Source organism: Thunnus albacares, chromosome 1, assembly GCF_914725855.1.
Source record: "Thunnus albacares chromosome 1, fThuAlb1.1, whole genome shotgun sequence".
NCBI lineage: Eukaryota > Metazoa > Chordata > Actinopteri > Scombriformes > Scombridae > Thunnus > Thunnus albacares.
Genome location: NC_058106.1, coordinates 11515061 through 11528666, shown reverse-complemented (window position 1 = coordinate 11528666; position 13606 = coordinate 11515061).

Genomic DNA, 13606 nt, shown 5'->3' with positions numbered 1-13606 from the left:
GTGTTATCATGGATGGAATTATAGTGAAAATACATTATTCCCCTTTTTGCTGGAGACCCTCTGGAACCCCCTCAAGGACCCCTGGGGGTACCTGAACCCCACTTTGAGAACCACTGTCTTAAAAGGACCAGTGTGTAAGATTTAGTGGCATCTAGCAATGAGATTGCAGATTGCAACGAATACCCCTCACTCTCCCCTTCCAAGCATGTAGGAGAACCTACAGTGGCTGCGAAACTCGCAAAAAAACATGAAAGGCCCTCTTTACAGCCGGTGTTTGGTTTGTCCATTCTGGGCTACTGTAGAAACATGGCAGTGCAACATGGCAGGCTCTATGGAAGAGGACCTGCTCCCTATGTAGATATAAAGGGCTCATTCTAAGGTAACGAAAACACAACAATTGTTATTTCCAGGTGATTATACACTAATTATAACATACTTATGAATATTATATTCCATTTCTGCCAAGTCTGTTCTGCTAGATGCCGCTAAATTCTACACACTGCACCTTTAGAATGCTGATATGAAGGAGGCCTTAAGGGTTTTCCTCTGGTGACCTATGGTGGTAACGTGCATGCTCATTAGTACCTGGAGTTAATGGGTGACTGCTGTGCACTACTATTGACCCAATGTTGTAATGAGTAAGTCTTCTGACTTCCATGCTGGAGGTTTGGGGTTCAATACAACGCTGAATAAAATGAATACATATTGATTGATAACAGTGAATAGTCTTGACTCGGTAGGTAGTCTAATTATTCATCACACTACACTACGGTAGTTACAGTAAGTGGTCACCTCTGTTATAAAACAGACACTTAGCAGCCACAATGGTATAATATTTACTTGATATCTCTTCCTCTGGTATTGATTTTCAGATGTGTAGTGGTTAAATCTACATCTTGTGCATCTACATGCAGAAAAACAACGGGTGTATCAAACTGTGCACACAAGCCTGTGTGCCAGTGTAAAGCAGGTTGCGGCTGGCAGGACATTTTAGCATGTCTGGCACTGGTAGAAACATAGAAAGAGCAGAAAACTGAGCTGCAGTGGGGTTCATGGTGTGACAGGTCTCTGTTCCTATTAAAAAAACACTTGTCAAACCTCAGAACAGATCAATTGTGTCCAAGCTTGCAAATATGCTTTTTGGATTATTCAGTTACATCTATTGCTCCCTATAGGTGACAAGCATATCCCCATTGTCTCATCACTTTACACATTATTTATTTCCCACATCTTTTATATCATATGACTTTTTAAAAAATATATAGTATATATATAGTATATACTTATAGTATAAGTAGCAAAGTTAAAAAGATGATGTATTCCGTTAATAGACACACCAGTAAGCAGTCAAAACATAATGACCGCTGTGTGTGTTCTCCAGCCCCAACTCTTGTTCCCCCTTTATCGTATGCACCAATCGTCCCTTTTCACTCCCAGAGCAGGGAGACCTCATTAAGGCAGGTTAAGGCAACCCACTAATGGTTCCTCTCAGTGCTAATAACACGGGGTCACCTAATATTACACACTGCTTTGTTCAGTTCACCCAGCTATTTATCATGTATTATTAACAGCCAGGTATCATGAAATCACTGCTATAATCACAATGATGTTCATATGGCCTAGGTTAAGACAGGCAGCACTCAGTGTGTTAGCAGGTGACTTATTATGGAGCAGGAAAGGAAGCGCTCCGTCCACTTGATGAATATTTCACTGCAAACTGAGTTGGATGAAATAACAAATTAGTGTCAAGCTGTTTTGGACTTTTTTGTATGTGTTGTGTGCAGTGTGTATGTATTTCAGATATTCAGCCAACAATGTTATTCAGCCCCTTCTAATGAATGCAGCAGTAAAATCATTTTAAGTGTCTACATTTCAACATAATGTACAATTGCATGGAGTACAAAATAACCTAGATGATAGATGTAATAAATATTTCCACAGAATATTGCAATAATGCAGGTAATAATAGAGATCTAGCTGCCTCCCGAGCTTATTTGGTTTGTGCTCTTCATCTTTATTTCAAAACCATGCATGCTATATTTGTTTGAATAAAGCAAAGGTTTGTCTCAAATGTGATGAATTCAGAGGCCAAGGGCCAATACTCAGTAGCTTTTCAGCATCTGTTTAGAATATGAAGCATGCTGTTAAATCACATGCAGACCCCTTCTAGACTTTGGGAATCTTGCCTCGGTCATTGTAATGGGCAACGTTGCATTGCCAAGCAGGCAAGCTGATGTGATTTAGCATAATTTGAATAATGCCATTCATGGAAAAGTGCAAGGGTGATGAAATTTTAATGGAGCTTGGGATAACACAACTGCTCCTCAATTACAATAGCTTTCTCCAGGACTCTGAGGCCTCAATCATAACATGGCTTATTTCATTACTGTACTATCAATGTTTTCATTGGACTCACTTAATTACTATGGATATCTCTATTGTTGCAGAGTAAGAAAAATCAGCAAAGCGCCCTTTTTCTCTTCACTGATAGCCAGTTCTGCAAACTCATCCTGTTTGCTGAGATTGGATACTGAGGGATGCTGTTGTTTAATACCGCTGGATATCATCTCAGCCACTGATGGTTGCATGGATGAGTTGCATACTTGATATGAAAAAGTCTGCATAGTACAAGAATTCAGGTCATAAAGATGGGATTGTAAAAAAAAAGTTAAGATCTGGTTCAACCATGTAAAACCTAAATACCTGCTAGGAATAAGGCTGGGCCCGCAATAAGAGGGCACATAAAAACACTACTCAGATTGAATCACTGACCCAAAATGTTGAATCACAACATCAATCTCAGTTTCTCATAGATGCTGTAACAAATGACATATCTGGATGCTATAACAAATAACATTAAACATTTCCCACTCTTAATTCCCCACAGCTAAAGCTGAACATTTTCAACAATCAACACACATGTTTTAAAGATATATGTCTTCGTGTAGGAATAAACGTGGTTTGAAGACCCTGCCTGTACCACGTATTGTAGATGTGGGATTATGGTTGAATTACATAATAGTGCACTTTCAGCCAAGCAGTTTTATTGGTCTAAAACAGTTTCCAGCAGTGCAGATGATACCCATAAAGCAGGTCTCTTGTGTAACCAGGGAACTAGTCAGTGATATTTCCTGTTTTTGCTTCTAAGACTTTATGGGTGTATTTCACTATAGCCTAGAAATATTTACTAGATAGCTTTAGAAGTCTCCTAAAAAGTTAACTGTCACCCAGATGTTTATGAAGTGCAGTAATGCAAACGGATTGCAAACTGTATAGCTTTGCCTTTTTTCATTAAAACCGCACATTTAAATTAACAATGTTCCATCTTAGTGGCTAAATTTGTATGAGCTTCCTGATGCTGCCAACCATTGATATCATCAAATTCCAGTGGTTGACTCACTACTCTGATGTCTTATTGACTCTTGCATTCCCCCAACATCATCTGTCACTTTCCAACCTTCCCTGTGGGCGTGTGGCAGTGAAAATGTGGTGCAAAATGTTTGGTATCTAGCTCAAATGTACCTTAACCTCATCATCTGTCCAATCAGAGGACACAGGCCACGTAGCCTCATCTTTTCCTTTACCCTTACTTCCTTAGAGATTACAACACCAATTAGACTGCTGTTTCCTGACATTCTCCCATCAAAGCTGCAAAGCGGTTGGTTTTTATTTTTCACATCAAAGGGTATTATGCTTTTGTTTCTCCTTTCAAATCAACATCTACCCTGAGGATGTGTGAGTTTTCTCTCTCATTTTCCCCCTTTCTACACGGAGTCAAAATCTTCTCTGAACCTAGCCATAAACGGCAAGGCAAACCAAAGATAACAAGGGGAGTGTTCCCAGTAGCACTCCAGAGATATCAAATTGTTTATTGTCTCTCCTTCTTTTCTGTCTTTTTTTTTCATTTCTGTATCATTGTTTATTATTCCAACACAATGTGTGAGACTTGCAAAATCTAAAGGCAGTACCTGGTAGTTTTATATGGGGAGCACGTCGCTACACAGCACCATAGTTATGTATTAGGAGCGAAGGTTTAAAAATGTATGATCTGTGCATTATGTATAATAATGTTTTAAATATAAGATCTCCTTTGCTCCTCTGAGACTTTTGTCTGTATGGTCCTGTTTTATCAGGAGTGATTGATCTCAGCTGGATGTTGCGTTTGAATACCTGTTGAGAAAATAGTGTTCAGAGAGGGGAGGGATAGCACAGAAAATAATCCAAGCTTGAAAAACAATAAGTATGTGATAGTTGTGATGTGTACTCAAACCTGTAGTTGCTTATATAAATACTTTTTACACAACTCTGTCACATCTACCAGAATACTGCGTGTAACAGCTCCCTGTGTGTACAGACATTTAAACTGTGATCACAACTACGTATCGTTATGCTGAATATATCAAAACAAATCAGCTCAACATGATCTTATCCATGTACTGTATAATAACGAGAGTTTCAACAGGACCGGGGAGCTGTAAAGCTTTCCCAGTTATCCCTTAATTTGCTTTAGTCCTGCTTTTTATTTGAAAGCAAACATGTCTTCTTTGTGTATGTGTGTGTGGGCGTATGTACATACTGGTATGTGTGTATGCTGTATTATTCTATATGTCATGAGGAATGGATGTCTTCCCAACAAAAGAAACAAATAGAGAAATCCTGAGTAGGGACATCTTGGCTGGTTTCATATCTTTAAAGTATTAATCGGTGAGATTTTTTTTTTCTTGATTCTGGTGATAAATCATTTTAAGCGCATGTTTCCTCTGCTGCCAACTTCTGTGAAGCTTTTGACTCTAAAATTTGAGTTTTCCTCAGATGTTGATGCTACAACAAACAGCTGTGATATTTGTACCAAATATTTGATGACAAATTGCACCATCTAAACATAGGAACATTTACATGACTAATATCCATCTCCTCACATCTCAGTAATGAAGTTGGTGAGTAAAATGCTTTCATAACCAGTAGGAATGACTACAAAAACAAACCTAACCCTAACCCACCCAGGTTGTTAGACATTTTTTTTTAAACAATGAAACAGATTGAAGGCTGAGTTTGAAGCTTAGTGTCCATCTAATTAAATAAGCAAGTATTTGAAAACTTCAATAAAAAGGTACTTTGCAAACAGTATTGAAGCAATTACCCAAAATCCCAGAATCCTTTTCAAAGAGCTCAATTATGCCATAGTTGCAAATCCTGTTTTTTTCATTGATTCTTATCAAGAGAAAAGTAATGACACAAAGCAAGTCTCTTTTTTCAGTGATAAACAACTTTTAAGGCAATGACTGAAACTCTGAAACTCTTAAAGCCAATCAGACAAAGTTATAAAACTTCCACCTGTTTTCTTGAAATTCCTTCCAGTAGTAGCCATCAAGTTGAGTCCACATAGCGCTCACCCCCATGCTAACAGATGCTTCGTATCATCATTAACCCAACCTGTTATGAGAGCCTCATATAACTTCTTACGTCGGCAGGGATCATAAAAATAGGTTGTTTTAAGCTGTTTGAACAAACAACAAATGCTACAGATTTTCTGAAGAGAAGAGTCACAATCTTTCCTCAAGCCCAGAACATGTCCCATTTTCAGCCCATCTCATGAGCATCTGTTGGACAGATCTAACATGCCTCCACCATGCAGCAGTCAGCTTCATGCCATTAACCTAACATGGCTATAGAGTAAAACTCTAGGTTAAATGAAGAGGCTGCGCAGTCTACCATCCATACCATCCATCCTTGACATCCAACTAGTAGAAGGTGTCACTGTTGACAGCTCCCATACTACATGACAGAATGATGAGCCAGTGGTGCAGAGGTGAAAAACTGAGCAGAGCGTGTGCTGTGTTGCTATATGACCTCTGGGATGAAAATACTTCATTACAAAGAACATGACTTTTTTTTTTTTTTTATTTTCCTTTACCGTGTCAGCTACATGCCAAAAATGTAAATGTAAGTACATGAATGAATGAGTCACTTGAGCTTTATTTCACTCAAGCTGAAATGTAATGAGAATGCTGTTAATGCTTTAAGGGTAATAAATAAGCCTTATATTATAGGCAGGCAAGTCCAGCTTCCTGTGGATAGAGCACCAGATATTTAAGAGACATAGTTTATTTTCATTTTTCATTTTCCTTTAGTTAACCAGATAAAGGTCTTGTTGAAATAAAAATCTCTTTCTCAAGAGAGATGTGGCCAAAATGGCAGCATGAAAACATTGTTAAAACAAAAAACACAAACAGCATAAACAAACTGAGAAAATTGTTGCCAACACCATCGTCATGGCTACAATAATAACCATAGGGTTAAGGTTAGGGGACGATGGTAGTTATGTTTGTTTGTTTTTTTTGTTGTTGTTGTTTTTTTTTCAAAAAACTGTCCCAACTGAAATGAACAGTTCACTGCTGGGTTAATTTAATGCACATTAGGGATTGCATGTTGTTTGTTCTCACATTTTTCACAGATCGAGTAGACATGTAATAGAATCCAACATATTGGCCTGAATATTAGATGACCCTGATTATAAGACATAAAAGTAAAACATGAAATACTTAGTATATATCATAATAATGTTGATCCCACATTTTCTGTAGCTTGTCTATTAGTCACATGCTCACACTTGAAATTAAGAAAAAAAGCAGTCAAAACTTTTTTCTCTGACAGTTAGCATATTTTAAGCTCCCCCATCATCTGTGTCACCAGCAATTCTCGGTTGCTTGACAGATGATTCGGTCCCCACTGTGTTGCTGCAGATGACATTGTGATACGCTTTTGACTCATTTTCACTCGTCATGCAGGAATTGAATTCCTCCGTGGCATCACACATTACACAAAACTCCCATAACTTGAACTGGACTTCTTAAAAACTATTATTAGGGCTGACTAACTCACTATAAACGGACTGGAAACTCTCAAGCATAGCAACAATAAGACTACAAACCAACCATCATGCAACATTCTCTGTAAAACACTCTCTAATTTAGAGAAACAATATCTGATGTTGTGAATAATCTGTAATGGTGTAGTCCTCGAATATATAATGGAAGCCCTTTTTCAGGCGTAATTTACAGGGGAAAAAATCATCTCATCTTGTAAGGTATATATGGTATTGTTGAAGTGCCATCTTGGTCATGTGGCACCACATTTCTTCCATACAGATACTAAAGGAAAAAAGATTGAATAGGGAAAAAAAAGTTTGATGGGTCCAATTAGTTATTGATTAATCTATTGCTCATACCAATACCTGGTGCACATATCCACAAATTGGTGGATTCAAATGGGGCTTACAATCCTATCGATGCAGAGGGCCGACATGCACGCACAAGTTCTCCTGCTACAACTGATTTCAAGGTCTTAAAGCAGTGGTTCTCAAACTTTTTCATGTCAAGAACCCCTAAACTGACACAAATTAGACCACAGACCCCCCTTTGATAAGATCTTTGCTTTGAGGCGTTTTATTACAGAAAGTGTATGAAACCCATGGTCATACATTCTGTCATTGTGTTACTTATGGATGGAATTATAGTGAGAGTAAATTATTCCCCTTTGTGCTAGGGACCCCTGGGAACACCAGGCACTTTCCCCAGAACCACTGTCTTAAAGGACCAGTGGCATCTAGCAATGAGACTGCAGATTGCCACTGAATCCTACTGTAGAAACTAGGGCTGTAGTCTGCTGGTCGACTAGTCGATTAGTTGGTCGATATGCTCTCGTCCGACTAAATTCTCATTGGTCAAATAACCTCTGTGTTATTTTCATAAGGAGAAAAGTGCTACATCAATACCTTTCCAGGAGTAATCCAATATTTCCTGCAGCTGGAGGGACAGACTAACAAATTACCTGTGAAAACGGGGGTGTATTCAAACACTCCCATTGTTTTCGCAACTTTGAACTCGCCCAAGCTAATGGAGACTGCTGGGTCTAACTGTACTCAACGTTTAGTGAATATACTGAACGTTTCTCCATAATGACACAACGAGAACCCCCGCCAGGCCAAAAAAAATATTTTTTAATATTTGATATCCAAATGAATATCCATTCATTCAGAGATCGATAGCATTTTGGAGTCTCTGTGCAGCGCTGTTGTGGTACGTGAGTCAACCTCTGTCGTTGCCTGGGAAACTATTGGTAGCGTGGCTCCGTTAAGGAGTAGTTTGCGTAGTGAGTGGGAAAGAGCGAGGTGCAGAGAAGTGATGGTGGATGCAAGCGGGGCAGAGGAAAAGGTTAGCAGTAAGTTGTCAGTCTGGCAGTAAATGTACAGTACAGACTACAGTGTGTCAGTTAATAAATGCTAAAAAGTCACGTCTGTGGTTTCCCCAAATGCTGGAAAAGTAAAGGAGGTTAGCTCCAAAGTTAGCAACAATGGGTTAGCATAACCTGAAGACACAAAACAGAGAAATACAGAACAGAGAAATTTGTGGCTGCCAAGTTTACTGTGCTCCTGTTACACCCCCCCCCCCCCCCCCCCCCACGACTAATCGATTAGTTGAAGATTATGTACGATTTTAGTCAACCAAGATTTTCTTTGGTTGACTGCAGCCCTAGTAGAAACATGGTGTTGCAACATGGAAGAGGACCCGCTCCCTATGTAGATATAAAGGGCTCATTGTAAGGTAACAAAAACACAACAATTCTTATAGTCAGGTGATTATACACTAATTAAAACATACTTATGAATATTATATTCCATTTCTGCCAAGTCCGTTCTGATAGACACCACTAAATTCTACACACTGCACCTTTAAGTTTGTAAAAAAAAAACCTGACTGATGGTATTAGTATAAAAAAAATCCAACAAAGAAACTAATAACTACTAGCATTTACTCTCTAGATTCCATCAGAAAGAGATCATGTTTTTCCTCTTTCCATGAAAAACCTCTACCTTCCTCTTAATTTTCATAAAAGTCTTGACCTTTATGGAAACAGGTTCAAAACTTCACAATTTGAAAACATACATATTAATAGCAATCTTAAGGTCAAAACCGGATAATGTTTCAGCAGAAAACCTGCACTTCAGTTAAAGTCAGTCTTGGAGCATTTGTGATCTCTTGGTGGACAGGATTTTAGCTAATGGAAGTCAAAGGTTAGAGAACGTTGTCCTTTCCTAAATCTGAATGTAGAATATTAAAGTGGGCTGTTTTTGTAGACAAGTACATTTTAGGGTCTCTAATGATATGTCAAAACTGGGGGAACCATCTAACTTGTATTTAATATATCACTGCATGTAACTTGTGTAGCACTGTGTCTTTTAATAAAAGTAAAGATTGGTAGTCAAAAGGTTATCATGTGTGGTCCATACAGAAAAACAAAGCCACCATGTTTTGAAAAAGACAAGCAGAAATTGTCGCTTTATACACAGAGATGAAATGGGAGCTAATGTATCTTGCACATCTAGCTCATGTGATTTACATTACTGTATCATAAATTATTCTAAAAGCAATTAACATAGAAACTTCTAATGATTTAAGAGTAACTCATTGCAAAGTAGATTTTTCATATGTAATTAGTATGTTCTTGAGCAGTCCAATCTTAATTTGTGAACATGAACAGGAAATTGCTTTCAAAGCTTCTGAAGCAAAGGAGCCAAGACTGTCTAATTAATATCAGTGGGACAAACAGCTGAGGATTCAATAATGAATCATTGAAGAGACACAGAGAGTACATAAGTCAATGTGTTATGGATATAGGCGTGTTTATTTAAACGTTCTGTCTATTGGCATTATAGACATGCTTTTAATTTTATTAATGGACTTCATAACATGTTCAACAAATTATTCTTCAATTCTTCAGTTCTGAGATAACTAAAAGAGCTTCAATGAACCTTGACGGAGATTCTTTTAGAGGGATGAAGACCATTCTTCCAAAAGATTTTCCCTCGTTTGGTGCTTTTTGGTGGCGGGTGTTAATTTCGGACCCTGGTTCAAATCATTGTCATATTCAAACTATTCAGAGACCCCTGGCGCACTGTATGGAAGTTTCCCACATTTTTGTTGGTTTGTGGTTAGTTGAAGTTAGTTGTGGTCAGTTTAATAGCAGGTTTTCTGCAATAGTTTAGTAGAGCAATGTACTGTAAACATTCTTTACACATTTTTCAGACATGAGTAATTAGAACAGATTTCACACCTGTAGGAACCAGGGGTTTGAATGAGTTTCAGTTATCTTCCTTTAATTATACAGTTTTGGACCTGAGACGTTAGCCCTTACCATTCATATTCAGAAACCTTCTGATTGTGTTATTGTGCTGCTCCCTACTGCTTTGGCAATTAATGCACAGTGTATCTCTAAATCTATCAGATTTGAAATTCTTATTAAGTATTTCGTGTAGTACCATATCACAGCCCATTTTGATTTTCTGAAGGCAACAACATCTCACTCAAATTAAACCGATAAGATAAAGCAAATAATATCAATAATTAACTGTAATCTGATGATTTGTCTACTTTTCTATAAAACTTTAATTATGGATCCAAAGCATTCAAAGGGCTGCTATATCTATGGTACCCAGAGTTTCCAATTATAGATAAAAAACAGATTAAATAATTTACAATGATTAAAACCTTTGCTGCACTGTTAAAAAATGATGTCAATTACAATTTTAGCTACAGCTCACGCAATTATGTCTGTTTGTAGCGTTTGGCTGGAAACACTTCCAGAGCTATCTGTTCTGAAAAAGGTGCACTCAAGGGATGTTAAACATGGGGTTGAGGGGTTGAGTCCTGCTCAGTGCTGAGAGAAAGTCCCACTTGTTAAGTAAATGGAAAGATCCTGGGTCCCTCTCCCTAATGGCGTGGCGTCGCTACTGGGAGCACAAAACAGTAGCCTGAATACCAATGGGAGGCTGCTGGGTCCTTGAAGGAACACAACCACCAGCAGACAACCACTGCCAATTAGCAGAGGGCCCCTACTCATCAGCCATGTGTTCACATCTGATTAACAGAACACATTCATTGCATCAGGTCCAGGCAAACACAAAACCTTTCCCCTGGGCACTTGGTTTTCTCCTCATATCCTTATTTATGTCAATTAAAAAGCTTTATTATGATGCTAACTGTGAGACCACTCTGAGGAGTGTTGTGGAAAGGGGGGGAGAGAAAAGGAGCAAACTGGTTACTGTATTGCACCTTTGTTTCCTTCCATAAGAGATCTCCACCAAAGGCCTGAACAAAAATCACACGCTTGCTTTGGCCTTCTTGAACACATTCTGAAGAGGGCAGGAACTGGGAATCGACCAGTTTTTAATGGCTGCATACTTCTTTTTTTTTTTTTTTTTTTTGCTTGTCTTGAGTGGCTTGTGTAAAGTGTGTGGATGAATAAAAGTCTCTTGTGCTGTCCAAAGGTGTGGCATTGTACTGCTGGTGGCACAGCTGCCTCTCAGAACTCAGGAGACATCACCTGGCAAACAGGTCACCGCAGCAGAAATCTTTAACAACCAGTTTTAGAAAATATTACAAGTCATTTAACATTATTGTTACTTTTATTTACTGGAACATTTCCCTTAGGGAAATGTTTAAGTGCAACATTCAGTTTATAATCCCGCTGCAGCAATTGTGTTAAACATTTTATATAAGATGGTACAGATAAGTCCAGTAAGGACTTAGCTTTAGTTGATGAACATTAATGCATATTACATTTTGAGAGAGAGCATTTTATTTTTAATATTAAAATAAGCCTTATGCTATGAAACTGTTTTGTCAGTTCCACAAAACTTAGCTCCCATAGGTCATATGTTTTGTCTATTAAAGTAAATGTGTTTCAGTTTAGCAGTTGATAAATACCATGTTTTCTGTTTTCTTTACAATCACTAGAACAATTTTTGCAATCTGCTCCCAAGGTCTCAGCTGAAAAAGGCTGAAAGGGTTCCCAATACAGTATAACTCTATGTTCTTGAAGTTCATTACAAAATTATTTTAAAATGAAAAGAGGAGACGACTCATGGTCATTTTTTAACAATTATGAAGAATCATGAGACAAACATATATATGAAGTGGTCTATAGACGACTTCATATTGAGTTATTGAGTCTGCCTCTTTTAGCTAAGACCTTGATCCCACTGGACTGCTACTGGAGCAGTCTTTTCAGCATTTGTTTTGTATATTTGCACTGTGCACTTACCTGCTATGTGATTTATTGCTTGTATACATTTGTTTTTTTTGTTTTTTTTTCCCCACACCATTTTGTGTCTAGGTACAGATATTTTGTAGATTTGGTATTGCCACTCAAAAAAAAAAAAAAAAAAAAACACTGTTGCTGAAATAAATGTTAAATAATTCAAATAAACATGTGCAAATGTGTAAAACACTGTCTTGGTAATGCTTCTTCAAATCTTCTCAGCCATAGTAAATCAATTCTTAAGCCATTTAGCTGTGGTCATAATTATCCATTTGTGTGGAAGTGAGAGATGATGTTGTGGGAGGGGGGGCATTCAATGACAGTCTTGTAGTTCATAAAGAGCAATTAGCCCAATCTGACTTAGCTAATTAAAGAAGAAGAATGATGACAAGAGGGGAAAAAACATGGGATTATTGTGTATGGTGGTGTAAAGAGAGGATTCATGCTGAAAACCAGACCACACTATAAAAGTATTTAATTAATGTATTTGCGATGAAAGATTGTGTGAAATGCGTGTTGGGATATGATGTGTTTGTAGTTGTTAAGTCTTTAAAAAGCATCACTAATTTAAACTTAAGGCATGAAGGTTTTATAGAACGGAAATCATCTCTTCTGACGTGCTTTTGCACAGAAACTATCTTTCTTTCTACCTGACTATAGACTGTTTTTGTACAGGAGTTTATTAACCTGACTGCCAGATGGTTTGTTACACAGAACCATCTGAGAAGTCATCCTTGGAAACTGTTTGGAAAAGGCCGGGTACTTTCAAAAAATACGAACCATATGACGTAGAGGAAGAGGAAACAACAACAATCTGCAGTCTGAGGAACTCTGAAAGCTAGCAAGCAGGTCAGTGTAATTAGCTATGTAGGTAGCATGTCGGCAGACAATTCTTTCCGTCTTTGTAAGGAAGTTTTGCACATGAAAGGCAATCTCACGAATCGCCATTGTTGTTTTAGAATGAACAGTAACTTCTCGCTGTCGTCACACCTAAACCACACCCATAGCTGACTGGTCCCAACCACTGTAGTTCAGCCACAAGTGCATAACTTGAAGCCTGACAAGATGGATTCTCGTGAATCCAGCTGCCTCGCAAGGTAAGGGGTTTAGGGCAACTACTCACAGGAATTTCCTCGATAATTTACTGAGTCATACCACAAACTGGGATTATAATTTATTGTAGGGCTGCATCTTACAACAATTTTCATTATCGGTTAATCTGCCCATTTTTTTCTAAAACTAAGGCTGCTGATTGCATTTTCCCAGATGTTTACGTGACGTCTTCAAATAGCTTGATCTGGCTAACCAACAGTCCAAAACCAAAAGGGAAATTCAGCAAAGAAAATCAGACATCCATCAACTTATCAATTAACCAACTATTAATTTCACCTCTAATTTCTTCACATAGGATCCATGCTCTCAATAGTAGACATGCACGACTACAATACATCGTCTTTGCATATTTGCATTTGTCCTTGCTGCTTGAGCTCCGACATGATGTTCTAAT